This window comes from Protopterus annectens, chromosome 11.part0, assembly GCF_019279795.1.
Source record: "Protopterus annectens isolate FY-2018-M chromosome 11.part0, PAN1.0, whole genome shotgun sequence".
In the NCBI taxonomy this organism is placed as follows: domain Eukaryota; kingdom Metazoa; phylum Chordata; order Ceratodontiformes; family Protopteridae; genus Protopterus; species Protopterus annectens.
The window spans coordinates 515420177-515441882 of NC_056745.1; the positions used below are offsets into that span (position 1 = coordinate 515420177).

Below are 21706 nucleotides of genomic sequence, written 5' to 3' on the forward strand. Positions count from 1 at the left end.
AACCCTAAGGAGAGATAGATACAAACTCAAATGTTAGACTTTGGTGGAATGGCTGAATCTGTGCCTTAGGAAGAACTGAAGAGAGTCTTTAAATAAATAAGCAGGTATGTATTCACCATATCAAATGATCCACACCACCACCATATGAAATGGGCAAATTACAGTGAATATAGAATTGCACAGTGAAAGCTGAAAAACGACCAGTTTTGAGCAACTGCATGCTTAAAGTATCTGACTTACCAACTAAACTTTTCTTTGTACATCTAACTGGAAGAGTTTCTAGCGACACTACAAAACTTATTGGCATATAACAGGCAGAGGAGCAAATGTAGAAATAAATTCACTGGTTAAAAAGTTCAAGATGGTCCATAATCGGCAAGATTTGGGAACACTTATCGAAAGCAGTAAAATGACGGCCACCGGTTCAATAGTCCCTGGAGAAAGGTTTATTCCATCACATTCCCAGAGAAATGTAATGCAACCCTAGTGAGAATAGTTTACTGAGAAGAGAAGGGTTACAGTAAAGAAAACTTTCCATAAGGTAATACCATGGAGAAACCAGTTCTCTTCTGTTTTAGGTAATGAGATTACTTGTCCCCGTCAGCAAGAACCACCTACACAAAATCTTAGTAAATTACAGAATTACAACTGCCTAGTCAAGAGTAGCTGACCCCCCCCCCAAGAAATTCACAAGATCCTTCAATTCACTTTACAATTCTCTCTCCTTACAGCTAAAGACAGCAAAACAGTTGCATTTTTGTTCACTCATTTTTACACATCAGCTGTATGTTTTATATTTTGCATGCAGCTGCTGTACTTCCCAGAAAAACAAAACTGCTAGCACAGATCCAAACTGATATACTTCATTAATTGTACAAAAAAGCACTACTCTTTTAAATCGTTTCAATCATGTATGCATAGTTCACATTCTATAGCCTCGCAGCCTCATCCCGAACAAAAATGATTACAGATTTTAAAAGATTTATGTGCAGCTCACAGCTTTAATCGTCCGACCAAAAACAAACAGTGGCAGATTTATACACAAACATCACATGTACATATGCTTAACATAAAAGTAGATCTTCAAGGAGAGAGCACTAAAAATGCATAACATCTAGGTTAGCTCTATATTTTTGGTGTCTTCTCCTTGGCAGAAATAAACAAAAGGAGGGGCAATCCTTTTCCTGAGATCCCAACATGGGTCTTGCACTGGGCAAGAAGTAACAGCACAGCATATTTAATTTCTTGTGTTGCTTCAGGTCATCTTTGGTACTGAAACAAAATTCCCTACAGTGAAAGATGGCTGTTGTTCAGAAGCAGCTTTTTATGTATAATTTTGAGAAACATGTTACAGTCTTATTCAGTATGTATGACAGAAAACGTGTATGAACATTTCCAAAGAAAGAATTTTAATATATGCCAAAACAACAGATTATTAAAGACAGCAATTTAAAACCTTAGTCATCACTATTTTACAGTGTCTGTTATTGTGTGTAAAATGATCTGCTATAGTAATCATGGTAAATAAAATACCATGAGTTGAAATAACATGAATTTACAATCTCTTTCTAGGAACCTCCTCAGTGGGGGCTTCTGGAGAGGTCTCGGAAGAGCAAGGGGCACCCTGTGGGGCTACCTGAGGCTCTGGGTCTCTATGCTTAGCCTGGATGATGGAAGCAGAAGCAGACACAGGCACTTTACGGGATGAGGAAGCAAGGACTGAAGTCGAAGATGTCTTGGGTGACAAAGCTCTCCTCATGGCATCGAAGGCAACACGGCTCCGATGGGAAGGAATCGACAGATCTAAGGGAACAGTCAAACCCTCCAGCACTGAGGCAGTGGGCTCCGAAGCAGAGGTAGGAGCTGAGCTCATCTGAGCCGAAACCCTGAGAGGGAGAGTTGACACTGACAAGTCGGTTCGACTATCCTCTCCGGATCCGACTGGAGAGTGTTGGCTCCTAAAATCCCCGGTCGGCACCTAGGATGTCAGAGTGGATGGAGCCAAGTACAGTGGAACAGGCCTCGATCCCAACGGCTCCACAATGAACATGTCTGATTCTTCTGGCTCCGAAGGGCCGACATGGCTCGGAGGTGTAGTAGTCAAAGCAGGAGTAGTGATTTTCAGCTCCAAAGCCACTTGGGTCACAGCTGACAGTAATTTAGCAAGGCCTGGTGCCTGTAGGAGCTTCTGCACCAATCGACCCATATCCAAATCTGAAAGGCTGACAGACTAACTGGATGAATGCACCAATGGTGCCGACTGAAGTAAAGGTGACAGACACTTCGGATATCGGCTCCAAGGCTGTGGGCCAGCTCCGAAAACAAAAGACAGTCTGCTCTGAAACCTGTGGAGTCGATGTCTCATCAGATTTTTTTTATTTTTATTTTTTTTTGAGTCCTTAGATTCAGCAGATGACTTGGAGGACTTAAGAAAATTTGCTAGCAACATCCTGGTCACTCAATGCCTCTTGAAAAGGGCGTTTTAACAAATCCCTATCCATTAATTTTCTTTTCCTATCTAACAAAAGCCGGGAAGGAAAGGAATGGCAGATAGCACAAGATTCTTGCAAGTGGACAGCCCCTAAACAATATACATAGGTAATATGCCCATCAGTGACTGACATTTTCTGATTACAGTCCGGACATTTTTTAAAACCGGACTTGGGATGTTTGTCCTTATCTGCCATGATACCACACTAAACCTACGCTGATCAAATTTCAATGAGAAATTAGCAACAATAGGCTCTAAATATACACACACACACACACACACACACACACACACACACACACACACACACACACACACAAAGAGAGCCTAAGATAAAGGTATTCAAAAATTCTATACTAAAACTACTATAAAAAATCTAAAACACACTCAAGTTAACTAGGCCGCAAAAACGAGGCCAAATATTTGAAGAGCAAATATAGTAAGTATATATATCACACCAAAAAACTCATATTATAATTATAAAGTACAGTTGTGAATGCCTACCATAAATGTAGATGTTAGAGTGTCTTCACTGTTGCAGTTATAACTGTACGGTACTCCTGCCGGCAGGCAGCCCGAGGTCGGCCAGAATATCAAAGTCTGGGTCCGGCGTCGGCTGTTTCAGCTAGAACCCTGACGTCAGAGCGTATGGGTATAAGGCTGACAGCCGACGCCATCTTCTCCAGCCTTTTTTGCCCCTGATGTCAGAAGCCCCCATAAAACCAAAATGTGTCCCAAAGGAAACACAAATACACCAGAAAGGTAGTGGAAAAGAAGGCACAGTAAGAAAATAGGAACAAGAGGGGTCTGGAGGGAGGGAAACACCGACTGCAACAGTGAAGACACTCGAACATCTACATTTATGGTAGGTATACACAACTGTACTATGTTCTTCGTGTTTCACTGTTGCAGTCATAACTGTAGGGTAGAATCCCAAAGCTGATAATACGGGAGGAGGTTATGAAAAAGAAGGAGCAGCTAGAAGACCCTGCAAAACAGCAGAGGCAAAGCCTGCCCTAGACTTAGAGTACAAAGGGAGGTTACAGTGCTTGGAAAAAGTATGCACCGAGCTCCAAGTGGCAGCCTCCAGAATGTCCTTGGTAGGAACTCCTCTGAGGAAGGCTGCTGAAGTGGCTGCTGCCCTAGTAGAATGAGTCCTGATGGTACCTGGGATTTGTTTCCCATGAAAAGAGTAACAGTATCTAATACCATGAGCAATCCATTTGGAAATAGTTTGCTTAGAAATAGCTTTACCAAGAGAGCTGGAAGCAAAAGAAATAAGCAATTGATCTGATTTTCTGAAACTTTTAGTTTTGTCCAGGTAAAAACGAAGCTGCCTGTGTACATCTAAGGAATGTAAGATCCTTTTCCCCCCTATTTTGGGGTTTAGGAAAAAAGGTAGGAAGGTGAATAGTCTGATTTAGAGCCACTCTAGAGACTACCTTAAGCATAAATGTAGGATTGGTCCTCAGGGAAACTCTGTCCTGATGGAAGATGAGGTATGGTTCTACGGCCATGAGGGCTTGAAGCTCAGACACCCTTCTGGCAGAAGTCAAGGCCAACAGGATAGTTGTCTTCCAGGATAAGAACTTAATGTCCGCATAGGCAGCAGGCTCAAAAGGAGGCAAAGTAAGCTTTTCCAAAACATAATTAAGATCCCAAGGAGGGACAGGAGGAGTTCTAGGGGGGTTTTAAATTCTTAGCTCCTTTCAGAAATTGTCTGACCAACTGGTGGGAAAAAATGGGAGGATCACAATTGAAATGTGCTGAAATAGCAGAAGCATGAATTTTAATGGAAGAAAATGAAAGACCTTTAATCAAAAGGTCTGAGAGATAAAGTAATATAGATGAGATATCTGGTATCAAAGGATCAGAACCACGATCCTGCATCCAAATACAAAATCTTTTCCATTTAGAAGCATAAGATTTCTTAGTACTAGGACGCCTAGCTTTCAAAAGAACATCCAGAACTTGTTTAGGAAGGGAAGAAGGGATCAATTGCCTTTGATGAGCCAAGCTGCCAGACAGAGAGTCTTGATTTGAGAGTGAAATACCCGACCCTGATGCTGGGACAGAGGAAGATTCCAAGGAGGTACCAAGGAAAGATGCAGTAGAGTAGGGTACCAAAACTGACGAGGCCAATTTGGAGCCATCAAAATGATTAGTCTGGGTTTGTCCAACTTTATCTTTAGCAATACCAGAGGCAGAAGAGGAAGAGGAGGGAAGGCATATCCTGAAAGATTCCTCCAGCTGAATGACAGGGCGTCCACTTTCCAAGCTGTCTTGTGGAAGGACCTGGTGCAAGAGAGGCAGCTGATGGTTGAGATGAGATGCAAATAGATCTATCTGAGGGCAGCCCCAAATTGCAGTTATCTTGCTGAATAAGTTGGGGTCCAACCTCCATTCGTGAGGATCCAAAATGTTTCTGCTTAGGCTGTCTAAGAGATTTTGTTTTCCTGGGATGAACTGTGCCTGAAGATCCAGATTCAACTTTAGGGCTGTATCCCACAGAGTCATGGCAAGTCTGCAAAGGGGGTAAGAGTGAGAGCCCCCTTGCTTGTTTATGTACCACATGACTGTGGTGTTGTCTGTTCGGATTAGCAGTGGTCCTGGCTTCAAAAGGGTCTGGAAGGCTAGAAGAGCATTTTGGACTGCTAACATTTCTTTCAAGTTGATGTGCCATAGAAGGTGTTTGTTTGTCCAAGAACCCTGTTGGCATTTGTCTAGAAAATGAGCTCCCCATGCATAATCCGAGGCATCCGTGGTTATGGTCTGAGTAGGTTGAGGCAGCCGAAAAGGCTTGCCCTCGTTCAAAACACACGCCCTGGACCACCAAAGGAATTCCTTCTGGAGGCAGGGAATCAGTGGTATCATTGTATCCAGACTGTGGCAATGTTGAGACCATACACTCTTTAGGTACCACTGAAGTTTCCTCATGTGAAGCCTCGCATTTGGAATCAACAGGATGCAAGAGGCCATGTAGCCCAGAGCCTGCAGGAATTTCCTTGCAGTGAGCTGAGTTAATGCTGCCAAGGTCTTGAAGATTGAAGCCAGCTGTAACTGTTTTTCTGGAGTGAGGAAGGCTTTCTGTAAACTTGTGTCCAAAAGAGCTCCCAAGAAGATCATTTGTTGAGACGGAATCAAATGTGACTTTTTTATGTTCACTGAGAATCCCAGTAGTAGGAGAAGACGTTGAACAAAATGCAGATGTTGAAGTAGAAGATCCTTGCTGTCTGCCTGAATTAAACAGTCGTCCAGATAAGGATAAATCTGAATCCCCTGAAGTCTGCAGTAAGCTACTACTGGAGCCAGGCATTTGGTAAAAACTCTGGGCGCAGTAGATAAGCCAAATGGCAGTACAGAGAATTGGAAGTGTCTCGAGCCTGCCTTGAATCTGAGGTACTTTCTGCAATGTTGCCTTATGGGGACGTGTAAGTAAGCCTCTTTTAAGTCCAATGTTACCATCCAAGAATCTTGTGCGAGCATTGGAAGAAGTTGTTGAAGTGTAAGCATCTTGAATTTTGGAATTTCCAAAAAAGTGTTTAATATAGAGTCCAGAATAGGTCTCCAGGAGTTTTGTTTCCTTGGGACCAGAAAAAGTCTTGAATAAAAACCTTTCCCCACCTCTAGAGGTGGAACATGTTCTATGGCCCTTAGGGCTAATAAGGCGTCCACTTGATTTAAGGCCTCTGTCCATTGATGTTTTGGCAGATCTGGCCAGCCTGAAGGCCTTGGCAGAGTGTGAAAGTGGAATCTGTAACCTTTCAAAATTATGTCTAACACCCATTTGTCCTAGGTAATGTGAGTCCAATTCTGGTAAAAAAGAGAAAGTTTTCCTCCGAGAGGGGCATCCAGGGAAGGAGGACCTTAAGCCCAACAGAGGGCGTCATTGAGTCTGTTTTCTTTGTGTTTGAGATCTGCCTTCTCCCCTTCTAGGTGAAGAAGCAGTCCACTGTCTAGGTCTGTAGGAGGCCTGAGCCTGCGCCCTACCTCTGGAGCGTCTATATCTTCCTCTTTGATGCCTGTCAGAGGTGGGAAAAGACCAATTTTTGGAGGGCCAATTTCTAGAAAATCTAGGAGGCTGAACTTGCAAGAAATCTTTTACAGTCTGCATAGACTTGGCTTTTTCTTCCATCTTTTTAATAACCACCTTGGCTTTAGACCCAAATAGGACATCATGCTGAACAGGAGCATCTAGCAATTTTGCCTTAACTTGTTCAGGAAGATTCTGCTCACGAAGCCAGGCATGTCTCCTGATAACAGTACCAGAGGCAGCCGCCCTGCAAGAAGCCTCTAAGGCATCAACACCACAGTGTAAACTATGTTTGCTGACTTGTTCAGTAGCATGCAACACATCCTGTAATTCCTTGTCCTCAGCACATGCAGGAAAGGCAGAAATCCTTTGTTTTAAAACAGATAAAAGAAACTGCTGATACTTAAACATGTGAAACTGGCAGTTTAAAGCTCTAATAGAAAGGGTGGCTGAAGTATAAACCTTTTTGCCCCACCTGTCCAAGGCACGAGAATCCTTCTCAGAGGGGATAGGATTCTTAAGAGGAGGCGGCCTTAGCAGCCTTGGAACCTTGCAAAATAGTTTCAGGATCAGCAGAAGGATTTTTGAATAAGAATTGATGAGAATCAGGGACCCTGTAAAATCTATCAGGCTTAGAAGGAGCAGGCGGCATGGAATCAGGATTCAAGTTAGCTTCAGAGAAGGCATCATCCACAATATCAAGTACAGGAGGAATAGCTAAAGGCCTGTGCTGAGGGAGAAGAAGGAATTCCCTGAGTCTCCTTTTGGAAGCAGAATAATCCTGACCTTCCCAATGAAAATGCTCCCTTATCTCATGCAAGGTTTCCCCAAAACAGAAATCTTCGGGGGGGGGGGGGGGAGGCAGAGGGAACAGAATCCTCTGTATCCAAATTCTCATAATGAGGGAAGGAGAAATCCTGATCAGAGGAAGAAACAGAAGATACAGAAGCCTGATCAGAGGAATCATAAGGGATATCCTGTCTAGGCCTTTTCTCAGGAGGAGGGTGAGAGCCCCTTATCATAGTTAATAAATCCTCAGCCATCCGAAGTAATTGTTTCTGAGTCTTAGGAGCTGAATCCGAAGAAGCTTGAGCAGAATGTCTGGGTTTAACAGGAGTCTTTGACTTGGCTTTTGTCTTTGAGGAAATAGTAATGTGTGAAGGCCTGAAGACCCCCTCAGAAGCCGGTACCTGCACAGCGGTTCCGGACCCATCTGAAGGAGCGACGTCCGAAGGTCCTGCAGCAGACAAATTACTAGGCCTAGTTGGCTCACCATGTGAGTCCGTGTCGGCCATCGGTTCTGAAGTGGCGGACAACAGGGGCTGCAAAAGTGCCTCACTGACGACCGCCGAACCCGAAGATGGCTCCGGCTGCAACGTATCCTGTTTGGACCTCGGAGGCCTGTCCTTGTCTTTGCGCTTCTTCTGTAATCCGGTAGTCGGTTCCGACGACATTCTATAATTAAATCGTCTACCGAAGTAATTCAAGGCCCAATCGTACCTACGCTTGATAGTGCGAGAATTAAACCTGGCACAGAACCGACAACAAGAAACGGGGTCGGAAAGACAACAAGGGGTTGGGAGGGTGGCCTAATGGTCAAGGTGTTTGCCTTACAAACACAAGGTGCAGGGTTTGAGTCTCACAAGGGATAATTGGCTAGGCTTAAAATGGCTCGCAAGGGCAGTTAGCTTAGTACTAAACTATGAACCTATGAACGTCGTGGTCAGGGCCTAAGCAAGGTAGACAGTAAGAGTGGAAGTCTTTATGAGGTATTTGTTTCCCACACGATACACAATTATTAACTTTTTTTGACATCGGAGGAGCAAGAAAAAAAGTTTCCCCAACGGGGTACTTAGAGCTTGAGAAGAGAAGTAGAAAACTTCGGACCAACGACAATCACACCACGTTGTCTTGAAAATGCCAACCAACAACTAGCGAACTGCTTTGCACCGCACGGCAAGAAAGACTGGAGAAGATGGCGTTGGCTGTCAGCCTTATACCCATATGCTCTGACGTCAGGGTTCTAGCTGAAACAGCCGACGCCGGACCCAGAATTTGATATTCTGGCCGACCTCGGGCTGCCTGCCGGCAGGAGTACCCTACAGTTATGACTGCAACAGTGAATCACGAAGAACATCTGGTATAGAATATCTAAGACACACTCAAGTTCACTAGGCCAAATATTTAAAGAGTAAATATAGCAAGAATATAATATCACACAGGAAGGGGAACTGCAGGAAAGCTATAAGAGCTATCTATCTATTAGTAATGCTATATATGAAAGGCTACTAAATAGAAACATTTTTTAAATTTAGTGGCTCGAGCATACACTCCTATGGTGACATGAAGAGAAGTCAACCACCACTGGAGGTCCTTCTTGCAAGAACTTGTAATCAATATTGTGTGGTCCATGGGTAGTTCCTGGTAAGACCACTGAGTGAACAACAGCCACTGAAGGGTCCGCATATGCATTCTTGCTAATGGTATTGCTAGGATTGCTGCAGCCATCATACCCAATACTTTCAGAACTTCTGAAGCTGGTGCGCTCTTTCAAAACTAGATCTTGGGTAATTCACAGTGCATCATGGGATAGGGGGCTTGGCCTCGAGCTACTGGAAGACCTCGAGCTTTACATGTGGCTGTATCGGAGCAGAGGGATTGGCTCCGAACCCAGCAGTCAAGAATGAATGGCAAGATTGAACAACTTCACATCATGAATTTAGTGCAACGCCACAAACAGAATGAAAATGAATTTACTTTGTATCTGGAATGAAGCAGTAAGGCTACTTTAACGGTAATGTGTATGTGTTTTCATACATCAAGTGAAAAGAGCAAACAAAAAAGAGCGACCTTTCCAAAATGAATCATAAATTAGCAACAAAAAGTACCACTTTATCCTGGGGTTTTTCATCTCACACTCCCCAACTCACCTGCTAATTATATATACCAACTCAGATTGCACAACTTTAGGGAAATGGCAAATTCTCAGACCTCACTGTGCTGCAGTGTGTACAACCAGCAAAACAAAGAAAAAAGAACATTTGTTAATAGAGATGAAAGTGTATGTATGTATGTATGTATAATACAGTAGCACGGAATATGGATCCAACCAAATGGTAAAGTATGAGTGATAGGAAAGTGTGCAAATAATGATGTAAACGGTATATATAAAACTATTATTGTGAATGTGCTGTAAACGGACATTGCTGCTTTAATATGGCATTTTCTTTATCTTAATTCAACATTTCTTTTAAGAGCAGAGATAAATTTCTGCATTAGTCACAAGGTTTATTAAATGAAGCAATTAAAACTGTATACAAGGAGGACTGAGGGAAGCCCTCTAAAACGTTTGTCTGCTCCTTGGAAAGGGTGATTTGATTTGATGTTTACAACAGTGTTCTCTGGCAAACTGAAAGAGGATACCAGAAAAAAATGGAATTTATTCCTGTTAAAGGAGTCCTGAACGACTGACAAACACATATGGAAAGAGACTGTAACCCAGCAGTATGAAACGATACAGGCTATGAACTTGCTGTTAACCCCAGGAATTTTGCCTATGGAGACACTAAATTTTTTACATTATTTTTTTATTTTAATCTATTATTTTATTTAACATTTGTTTACCGGGAAAGTCAGACTTGGAACAAAGCCAGTTTTCAGCTGAGGCCTGGGGAGAAATGCTCCAGACTCGTGTATTTTGCAAAATAAACTATGCTATTTTCCAAGACCAGTGTCTGTGCTGCCTTTAAACTCCACTTCGATGGACTGCAGCAAACATTTTGTGCGCACACTTATTTTATATACAAGTTGTAAAACTGTAACCTATCACTAATAATACAATACCTCCTGTATGTCATTAGAGAAGTGCTACAAACCTCAACAGGGTTCAGTCCTTTTAAATTATTACATGGCAGCCACCCTCATGAACTGCTAGATACTGCCAGACAACTTGGTCAGAAGTGAAAACCTCATTCTGTAGTGTCCTAGAACTGTTCCAACTTATAGGACAGGCTGAAAATGGGGATGCCCAGAATGAACTAACACCTGGAAAGGGCCCAAGCTACTAAACAAGGGGTGTATGACAGGAATGCAAATAAAAAATGGAATTTAAAGGACAACTATTTATTTATTCGCATTTGTTTACCGGGATTGTCCACCGGGCCATTAACAGTCTATTTTTAGTGAAAGCCCAGACAGAAATGCTCCACAGACAAGTAAATATAACAAGCATGATCTATAACGATTATACAAAGTAATTAAAATAACAAGCGAGTTAATTAAAAAAAAAGTATTACATAAGTCTGACTTAACATTTTAGTGAGATTCACAGAGGTATTCAGTATCTGGAAATTGACAGAATGAGTATATAAACTTTGTACAATTATTAATAGCTAAAAAACAGACAGATCAAACAGAATACAAAGTGAAGGAATGAGGGAGGAGCTATGGAAGTGTAGGTAGTCAGAACTTAAAAGTTGGAGATGAGGTACAATTGCATCTCTATAGATAGATTTATGTATGTATGTTTAAAGGCTGAAGGGTTTGGGTTAGATCTCAATTCAAAGACGTGTGTCTGGAGTGTTTCTCCCCGGGCCTCCGTTGAAAATTGGCTTTGTTCCAAGTCGGACTTTCCCTGTAAACAAATGTTAAATAAATAAATAAAAGTGATAAGGGAAGAGAATTCCAGATTTTTGCTACCGAGTAAGTGTATATAAGTTGGCCTGCAGGTAGGTTGGGTTTGTCTACCTGTAGAATATGTTGAATTTTGGATCTAAATGACCATTTGGGTATATAGTTACTGAAAAGTGTGGTGCAAGCAGGACATTCAGATGGTTTGTTGGTGTCTATATCACATAGTCAAACTGCAATAAGTTCGACTACGTAAACATTGAACCAGGAAGTTCGAAATGCAATAACTTTGAACACACAGAACAGTGTTTTTTCCCCCAGGGAAAAAAAAAATTGCTGTTCCGGTACAAAATCAAAAACACAAGTACACTTCAAGCTGTGCCCCCCACACCCCCCCTTCTTAAATATACCAACTCCGTGATCGCACCACAGTGGAGGAAATAGCAAAGCCGCGGAAATGTCCCAACAAATTTTTTCCCTGGGAAAAAATTAGAAGTTATGTACTTACCATAACGTTCCATCTGAGTAGGTGGATTCATTTGTCTGCAACCTGTGGGTATGGATCCGATATCGGATCCGAACCGGCATGGTTTATCCAGCTATGGATCCGAGCTCCTAGCTCCTCCCCTCGCCCATAATGCCCTGCTCTCCCTACATGACCTCAGATCGAGTTTGCCCTGCACCAACTACCCTAACCAAAGGGTAACACACCCTATGCAGGAATGTCACTTGAAAACAACACAGGAACTGCAAGGTGGAGGAAGAAGGAACCCAACTAATAGTACAAGACCAAGACCTCGACTGTTGTATAAAAATTCACTGCTGCTTGAATAAAATGAAAAAACAGGTTTATTTCTTCCACGTTAAGCGCTTTCAGCTGTCCCCAGCCTTCATCAGAACAACTAATCTTTACAAACACAGAGTTTAAATACATATCTAATTAACATCTTAATTGCTAAATTGGTTAAAAAACCGCCAAAAATGTTAAAACATTGTTGTAACAAAGCATAAAGTCAGAACCCTTTATGACTACTATATCCTCTTTAAAATCCACTATTATTTATGCATGTATAGTGAAAACATTCTCATGTACAAATTAACATATGTTAAAAATTATACATTACAACTGGTGTATAAAAATAGTGTTAAAATTATACTATTCTCTACCTTTGTTCACATTTTCATACTGTCTTAGTACGGTGAGCATAAATATTTCCCATTGCACTCAGCATACTTAGGCTAAAATAATCCCTGTATTTAATTCATACTGTGACTTCTGTGTATATTATTCTAAAGCCAAAAATGGTTTTAAACTAATAAAATCATTAAGACCAGGAGGTGTAGTGGAGTCTGTCAAAATCTGCCACTTGCTCTCACATAGTGCTAGCTTAGTTTTCCAATCACCTCCGAACGGTGTGTTATCCACCTGATCGATAATTGAGAAGAGGAAGCTGTGTTCAACACCTTTATCTAAAATGTGTCTGTATAATGCGTTCTTGGTGTCACACTTCCCTATATATGTATTCCCTTCCCAAAATAGGACAGTTGATTGATGGCTGGCTCAAAAAAACATATGATGGTATCCCTCATATTATCAAGGATTCATGGAGATTTTTGGGGACCATCAAGAAAGAAGTACATGACACGGATTCCATCTTATTGACAATAGATGTAGTGGATCTTTTTTCCAGCATTCCAAGAACTGAAGGATTGGAATTTTTCGAAAGAAGTCTAAGGAAGTTTACAGACTTCTCCTGGGATAAGATCTGCCTCCTTTGTGACATGATGTCACTCGTTTTGGATTACAACTACATTCTGCATCAAGGAGAATATTTCAGACAGACCAGGGGAGTTGCAATGGGAGCAGCTTGTGCCCCCATCTTTGCAAATCTGGTCATGGCGGAATGGGAATCTGAGTACATCTTTAAAGGTCCTCACTACAGCCACATCGCTTTATATGTCAGATACCTAGACGATATTTTTATCGTGTGGAGGGCATCGGAAGACAAGTTGCTGGAATTTACGACCTTTCTCAATCAAACAGTGGATTTCTTAAAATTCACATTTGATTATAGTTACAAAGAAATGTCCTACTTGGATGTTTTACTAACCAAGAACACAAGTGGCTTTTCATCTAGAATCTACAGAAAACCAACATTTTCTAACGATTATGTCCATTACAGTAGCAACCATCCCCCCCACATTTTCAGCAATATAGTTAAAGGTCAATGCATCCGGGTGGCTAGGATGACGTCCAACAAAAATATGGTGGAAATGGAAATGGACATTATCAAAGATATGTTCATCACGAGAGCTTATCCAGTGAAGATGGTGGAAGGGATTATCCAATATGTTACCCGGGAATGGGGTAAAAAATACATTCCACTGTTAGGTACCTTTAAATCAACTACTAAAGAAGACACTTTTGGCGCAGCAGGGAGGGTATGTGTACTCATGTACTCTCCCAAAACGTACTTGATACAAGAGATATTGGACAGACACTGGAACACCTTGATGATCATAGACAAAGAAAAAATCCTGGGTACTAAACCCAGATGTGTGTTCAAAACAGCCCCAAATTTAAAGAGAATATTGGAAAAAGATGACAAGACTAGGTGTAAAGGAGACAAAGACAAAGGGACTACCAAATGTGGCAACTGCAAACAATGCAAACATATCAATACAAACAAAATAGTTAAAATAGATGATATATGTCACACCACAATTAGATGTAAAAGAGGGAACTGTAAAAGCAAACAAGTGGTGTATGTGGCAATTTGTACAGCATGTAATGCCCATTACATCGGGAAAACTGAGAGACAACTAAATAGACGTATATACGAGCATCAGTACAGAATAGGGAAGTGTGACACCAAGAACGCATTATACAGACACATTTTAGATAAAGGTGTTGAACACAGCTTCCTCTTCTCAATTATCGATCAGGTGGATAACACACCGTTCGGAGGTGATTGGAAAACTAAGCTAGCACTATGTGAGAGCAAGTGGCAGATTTTGACAGACTCCACTACACCTCCTGGTCTTAATGATTTTATTAGTTTAAAACCATTTTTGGCTTTAGAATAATATACACAGAAGTCACAGTATGAATTAAATACAGGGATTATTTTAGCCTAAGTATGCTGAGTGCAATGGGAAATATTTATGCTCACCGTACTAAGACAGTATGAAAATGTGAACAAAGGTAGAGAATAGTATAATTTTAACACTTATTTTTTATACACCAGTTGTAATGTATAATTTTTAACATATGTTAATTTGTACATGAGAATGTTTTCACTATACATGCATAAATAATAGTGGATTTTAAAGAGGATATAGTAGTCATAAAGGGTTCTGACTTTATGCTTTGTTACAACAATGTTTTAACATTTTTGGCGGTTTTTTAACCAATTTAGCAATTAAGATGTTAATTAGATATGTATTTAAACTCTGTGTTTGTAAAGATTAGTTGTTCTGATGAAGGCTGGAGACAGCTGAAAGCGCTTAACGTGGAAGAAATAAACCTGTTTTTTCATTTTATTCAAGCAGCAGTGAATTTTTATACAACAGTCGAGGTCTTGGTCTTGTACTATTAGTTGGGTTCCTTCTTCCTCCACCTTGCACACCCTATGCAGGAAACTGACAAGGCCAGGGGGATAGGAGGGCGGGATGGTTGCAGACAAATGAATCCACCTACTCAGATGGAACGTTATGGTAAGTACATAACTTCTAAATCTGAAGTAGGAGAATTCATTTGTCAGCAACCTGTGGGACAGAGTCCCCAGCTACCTGAATCTTGGGTGGCCATCATGGAAGGATATTCCGGAGCACCGCGGAGCCAAAGGATGCTCTACCTCTAGAAGTGACGTCCAGCTTGTAATGAGTAATAAAGGTATGAGATGAAGCCCAAGTGGCTGCTGAACAAATGTCATCCAGAGGAACCCTAGACTTAAAGGCCGCTGAAGTAGAGACAGACCGGGTCGAATGAGCATGGACTCCCTCCGGTGCGGGCCTCCCAGAGGCTTGGTACGCCAACAGAATACACTGAGAAATCCAGCGTGACAAAGAAACTTTGGAAATTGGTTTACCCAGATTGAATTTGGCAAAAGAAATGAACAACTGGTCTGATTGCCTATGACCAGCTGTCCTATGCAGGTAAAAACGAAGCTGCCTGTGAACACCCAAGGAATGCAGCTTGTATTCGCCTTTGTTTTGATACTTAGTGAAGAAAACAGGGAGGTTGATGGACTGATTAATGTTAGCTTCCGAAGCTACTTTAGGAAGAAAGGCGGGATTGATCCTTAGGTACACCCGGTCCGAATGAAAAATCAAATAAGGCGGTTTCATGGACAGGGCCTGAAGCTCTGAAACTCTCTTAGCCGAAGTAATGGCTACCAAAAAAGCAGTCTTAAAGGACAAGTATTTAAGATCGACTGTGGCCGCAGGTTCGAAGGGGGGAGCGGTCAAGGCCTGAAGTACCAAGGAAAGATCCCACAGGGGAACCGTTTCTTTGACAGGGGGTCTGAGCAAAAGGTGCCTTTTAGGAAGGTTTTGCATAACTTAGCCGACATAAGAGGCCCTGAATCGTGTCCAACATGGTAATGAGATATGGCCGCCAGCTGAACTTTGACCGTGGAACTACTGGCGCCATCATTAAAGAGAGTAGTAAGGAAATCTAGAACCAAAGGAAGGGGAACCGTGAAAGGATCTAGGTCTTGCCGCTCTGCCCAAATGGAGAAACGCTTCCATTTACTGCGGTAAATTTTTCTGGTAGAGGGCTTGTGGGCCGCTACCAGAATGGCTTTAACTGGGGACGAGATACCGGGAGTCCTGAATAGGAGTGGAACTGGAGCAGCCAAGCAGTCAACTTCAGGTTGTCCAGGTTCGGAGTTGGCAGGTTCGACGGGTGTGATATCAGATCCGGAATGGGATCTAGAATCAATGGTGGATTCACTGAATGAGACCTTAGGTAAGGGAACCAGACCTGTCGAGGCCAGAACGGGACAATGAGGATCATTCTGCACCCCAACCGAGAGGCTTTCTGAAGTACTTGTAGCATCAGAGGTAGAGAGGGGTATGCGTAAAGAAGACCAGGAGGCCAAGCATGCACCAGAGCGTCACTCGGAGAATCCCCTGGAGGGGGGATTAGAGCGAAAAAACTGTCGCACTTGGCGTTTAAAGAAGAGGCAAAGAGATCGCAACAGGGAGTCCCCCACTGTGCGAAGATACGTTTCGCTACTTGAGAATTGAGAGACCACTCATACGAGAAGAGAATGGTGCAACTGAGCTTGTCTGCTAGGATGTTGGTCCAACCCGGAAATGCGTTGCGATGAGAAAGCGGTTGGTGGAGATCGCCCATTCCTACACTCTCATGGCTTCTCGGCATAAAGGGTAAGACCTGGTTCCCCCGTTTGTTGATGTACCAGACCACCGACATGTTGTCTGATTGAATCACAATTGTTCCCAGGGGAAGGAGGGCCTGAAGTGCTTGCAACGCCAAGAGCACCGCCCTCATTTCCAGAACATTGATATGCAGGGATGTCTCTGAATCGTTCCACGTGCCTTGGACCATCCGGCCCGCAAAATGCTCCCCCCACCCGAGGCGGGAAGCGTCCGTGGTCACCGTGGCGAGAGGGGGAGATGCACAAAAGGGGCGGCCCCTGTGGAGGTCTGGAGAATGTAGCCACCACAAGAGAGACCGCTTGCAAGCCTTGCTGATTGCAATGGGATGATACAGGGGGAGGGAGAGAAATGACCATTGCACCTGAAGTGTCCAATGAAGCACCCGCATGTTGAAGCGGGCATGCGGAAGAAGAGTAATCGCTGCCGCCATAGACCCTAGCGCCCTCAGGACCAATTCCACAGGTGTTGAGCTGGAGTGAAGGATGGCCCGCACCTGGAGTCGCAGATTCCGAACCCTGTCGGTTGTGAGAAAGGCTCTTAAATTTCTCGTGTCTAACCTGGCTCCTATAAATTCTATTGTTTGAGTAGGGACCAGGTTGGACTTCTCTATGTTTACCGTGATGCCTAGCTTGGGAGCAAGACGAAGGAAGGAGTCTCTTGCCAAAGAGAGCAGATGCCTTGTTGGGGCGGTGAGAAGCCCGTCGTCTAGGTACGGAAAGACCTGCACCCCCTGAAGCCTCAGGTGGGCCGCAACCACTGCTAACACTCTGGTGAACACCCTGGGGGCTGTGGTGAGACCAAAGGGAAGGACCCTGAACTGGTAGTGACTGGCTCCCAGCCGGAAGCGAAGAAACCTCCTGGATCGTCTGTCCATCCGAATGTGGTAGTACGCATCCTTGAGGTCTATAGAGCACATCCAGTGATTCTCCCCTAGAAGGGGGAGGATGGACTGCAAAGTGACCATCCGGAACTTTTCTTTGGGAACTGACAGGTTCAACAGGAACAGGTCTAGAATGGGTCTTAGGTCCCCCGTCTTTTTTGGCACTAAAAAGAACCTGGAGTAGAACCCTGATCCGATCTGGGAGGACGGGCTGGATGGCTCTTTTTCTCAGCAGACGGCCAATTTCTGCTGAAGCGGCCTCCCTCTGATCGGGTGGAACATCGGGGAGGATTTTTAACTTTGGGACATGAAGAAAGGGGATCTTGTAACCTCTGGATATAATCCGGAGTACCCAGCGGTCCGATGTAATGGACTCCCATGCCGCTAGGTGCTCCGAGAAACGTCCCCCGACTGCCTCCAGAGTGGAGCAGTCGGGCAACCCCTCAGGGTTGCTGCGTCGGCCGTTCAGAGAAGGGTTCTCTGGACCCAAAGTTCCTGGGAGACCCTCTGCCCCTAGGGCGGTGTCCTCCCTGTCCTCCTCTGCCGTGGAAGGACTGGTTGTCCGGAGCGGGTTGGGAATGCTGCGACTTCCGGAACCACATCATCTTCTGGCCCTTTTGGTTCCTAGAGTAGGACCTCTGGGGCACAGAGAAGCGGACTCCGACGGCAGACAGCGTGTTCCCGTCCTTCTCGCTCTGAACCAAGGTATCGCGAACCGTCTTGCCAAAAAGGGCAGAACCGGCAAAAGGGGCGTTCGCGAATGACTCCTTGAAGGGCTCCGTAAAATCGCAGTGGCAGAGCCAGGCCTGCCATCTTGTGACTAGGCCCGCTCCCGCAGCTCCAGCGGCTCCCTCGGTAGCGTGGGAAAGTAACCGCATAGAGGTGTTAGTCACAGAACGAAGAGTGGCCATACGGGTGGAGTGCATAAGTTTGTCCTCTGGGGGGGATGCAGTGTATTCCTTGATAAGATCGCGCTGCATCCTAATGACGTGTGCCAAATAGTTGAGCACCCTCACTGAGAAGGTCGCTGAACTAAAGATTCGCTTCCCCAAACGGTCCATCATCCGAGACTCATTGCTCGGGGGATGGACTGAGGGACTCTCCTGGGCGAGTTCCCGCTTAGTGGCTGCTGCCGACAACATGGCATCTACCGGGGGTCCCTTGCTCCAGTGGGCAGGGTCAGCAGGAGGGCTAAGGATCCTGTCGGGCCTCTTAGGGATTGGCTCCACGGTGTCCGGGTCCTTTCACGCCCTGGTGGTAATAAGGTCCACCAGGGGGTCGGCAGGAGGGGACACCCAAGAGGTAGACGGGACCACTTCAAATGCCTCCAAGAACACTGACTCGTCCAAGGAAGACTTTGGGGCAGACCACCCACCTCTGATCCGTAACATTTCCATGATGTCTCCGAAGGAGACATCCTCAGGGGGTGATCTTGGGGAGCCTTCCCCTTCCTCCAAGTCAGTGTCTTCGGACAAAGACTCGGGGGAGTCTATGTGCCTCCTTTTACACGAATGCTTGCGAGGTACTTCCTTGGGGTGGCTGTCCGAGGAGCCCTCACCAGCAATGTCCAGAACCACAGGAACTGCTTGGGGCAGTGAAGCGGGCTGTCTCAGTGGCCGGGTGATGGAAGCCTGGCCCAGAGCAGATGGAGTGCGGGACAGAGCCGAAGCAAGGGCCGGGGGTCCGGATACCCTCAACAGAGCCCTCTCCACTACATCAAAAGCCGAGGGGGAGCCAGCCTTGACAATAGGATCCGAAAGTCGGCTCCCCCTCGGATCCGATGAGCGGATCGGAGCCGTCGCCGAGCCCCTCGGATCCGAGGGACCAGTGCGCTCCGACAAGGACGGCGCCGAAGGCACACTGAGTCCCTCGGATCCGAAGCTCGGGCCAAGGCTCCGAGAGGTCGGATCCGACAGACTCGAGGGTAGGGTCGGATCCGAAGTACCCAGTACTGCCGGCGCCGACTCACCCACGGCTCCGAGGCTGCCCGGCTCCGAGCGCTCTGAACCCAGGTAGCGGGTCGGAGAAGAAGCAATGGGCTTAAAAAAGGGGATCGAGCTCCCCCGCAGAGGGGGGGGGGGGAGGCAGGAGCACTCCCATCTGCATCTGGGCCTGGATGAACCTTCGCATCATCCGGTCCAGATCAGCATCGGAGAGGCTGTAAGTAGACCTCGATGAGGCTACCGAGGTAGGCCTTGAGTGCCACCTTGATAGCCTCGAAGGAGGTCGGGTCTCCTCATCCTCAGGCTCCGGTGAAAAGCACGGGGACCGGAGCCGAGGAGGGGGAGAGCCAGCACCCAGATAGGCCGGAGGAGAAGCCTGCTTAGCCGGCGGGGCCGAAACAGAGGTCTCGGCCCGCCGCGTGTGGTGCTTCTCTCTCCGGTCCTTTTTCCTGGCTTCCCTCTCCTCCGACCCTTTGGCGGGAGTTTGAATCCCAGGTGGAGGAGGGGGAGCAGGCAAGGCAGGGACTGCCGAAGCAGTGACCACCAAGGAGGCAGGGGCCGAAGCCGAGTCCGGGGGCAAGAGTCCCGCCAAGACCAGCTTCGACCTCCGCTCCTTCAATGCCCTGGGGTTGAACCCTGCACAGATTGAACACCCTGAAGTGAGGTGTTCAACCCCAAGGCATCGAACGCACCGAGTGTGGCCATCAGCAGGGGAAAGCTTATGGCCACACTCGGAGCACTTTGAAAAAACAGTTTTTGGGGCCTCAGACATCACTATTTTTTTTTTTTTTTTTTTTTTAAAATAGTAACAATAAACTAAAACACTCACACAAAGGCCCCCCCAAAAAAAACACACACACACCAACTACGAACCAGCGAGGGGAGGATAAAAACTATATTAAATTAACCCAAAAAAAGATATAAACAGAAGGGAAACCTAGAACTTTCACTGAAATTTAAAGTTTTAAAAATTTTAAAACCCTTTAATAAAGAATACTATAACTTAGCTTTTGGAGCTCCGACGACCCAGCCTTTACCATGCGCGGCAAACTAGATCTGAGGTCATGTAGGGAGATAAGGGCATTATGGGTGAGGGGAGGAGCTAGGAGCTCGGATCCATAGCTGGATAAACCATGCCGGTTTGGATCCGATACCGGATCCATACCCACAGGTTGCTGACAAATGAATTCTCCTACTTCAGATTTCGGTGTGCCGCGGCTTAGCTATTTTGACATTTTGAACTTCCCAGTTAGATGTTCCGGCATTCGGACAATTAAGCATTCGAACTACTAATATAGACCAGGTTTGTTTACTAATTTGTGAGCAGAGTTGTTAATTTCATGTAGAAAAGATAATTTGTTAGTTCACGCCACTAAAGCGTGTGTAGCGCTTTACAGTGGGGGTGGAATACGAGGCATTGGTGGCAAACTTAGCAACATTGTTATAACATTTCTAATTTTGATAGAGGGTAGACAGTAAATTTGTGAGTAGTAGAGCTCCACAGGTTAGGGAGGGTAATAGGTATGTGACGGCAAGGTTTTTTTTTTTTGTTTTGTTTTTTTACTGGGGAACTTAGTGTTTTTGTCTATACAGAATGACAAGTTTTTGGTGAGCTTTTTTTTGATATTATGCTGATTATGTAGGTCAAATTTTAAGTGTTCATCTCTGATTATACCTAGTAATTTAGTGTGGGATACTACAATAACTCTTGTTCTGTGAGAGTATAGTGAAATGGTCTTTATTTTTGAGGGGTTTTTCTTAGGAGTGAATAGAATTAGCTTGGTTTTGTTTGGGCTGAGTAACTGGATATTTTTGTAAAGCCATTTTTCTAAAGAAGTGAAGGCAAGCTGTGTAGACTGTTGGAGATCAGGTAAGTGAGTTGATTGAACAGAAGATAGTTGAATCGTCTGCATACTGAATAACAGAGACAAGTTTGAGTGAAGAGTGTATATTGTTGATAAATTTGCTGAATAGGAGAGGACCTAGTAGTGAGCCCTGGGGAACACCAGAAGAGTTATGGAGATAGGAGAGAGAAGAGTTCCATCTAACTGCTTGCTGTCTGTTAGACAGATAGCTAGTGAGTCATTTGAGTGATGAAGGGGAGAGTTGGTTAAGAAGTGGATGGGACACTATACCAAATGCTTTTGAAAGGTCTAGAATTAGTGAAGAGAGCAATTTACCAGACTCTCTAGCTTTGTTGACTGTATCCATGAAAGAGATCAAAGTGGTCATAGTACTGTGATCTGGTCTGAAGCCATGCTGTGTTGGTGATAGAGTCTGATTATGAGTGAGACAGTCAAGAAGTTGAGCTTGTATACACTTCT

General features: G+C 44.6%; 1 protein-coding gene across 1 annotated transcript in view; it reads right to left on the reverse strand.

Moving 5' to 3' along the window:
- The window catches only part of NUP107 (nucleoporin 107), a gene marked incomplete in the record, with an annotated part of 1716438 nt that overhangs the window by 588133 nt on the left and 1106599 nt on the right, over nucleotides 1-21706 (reverse strand).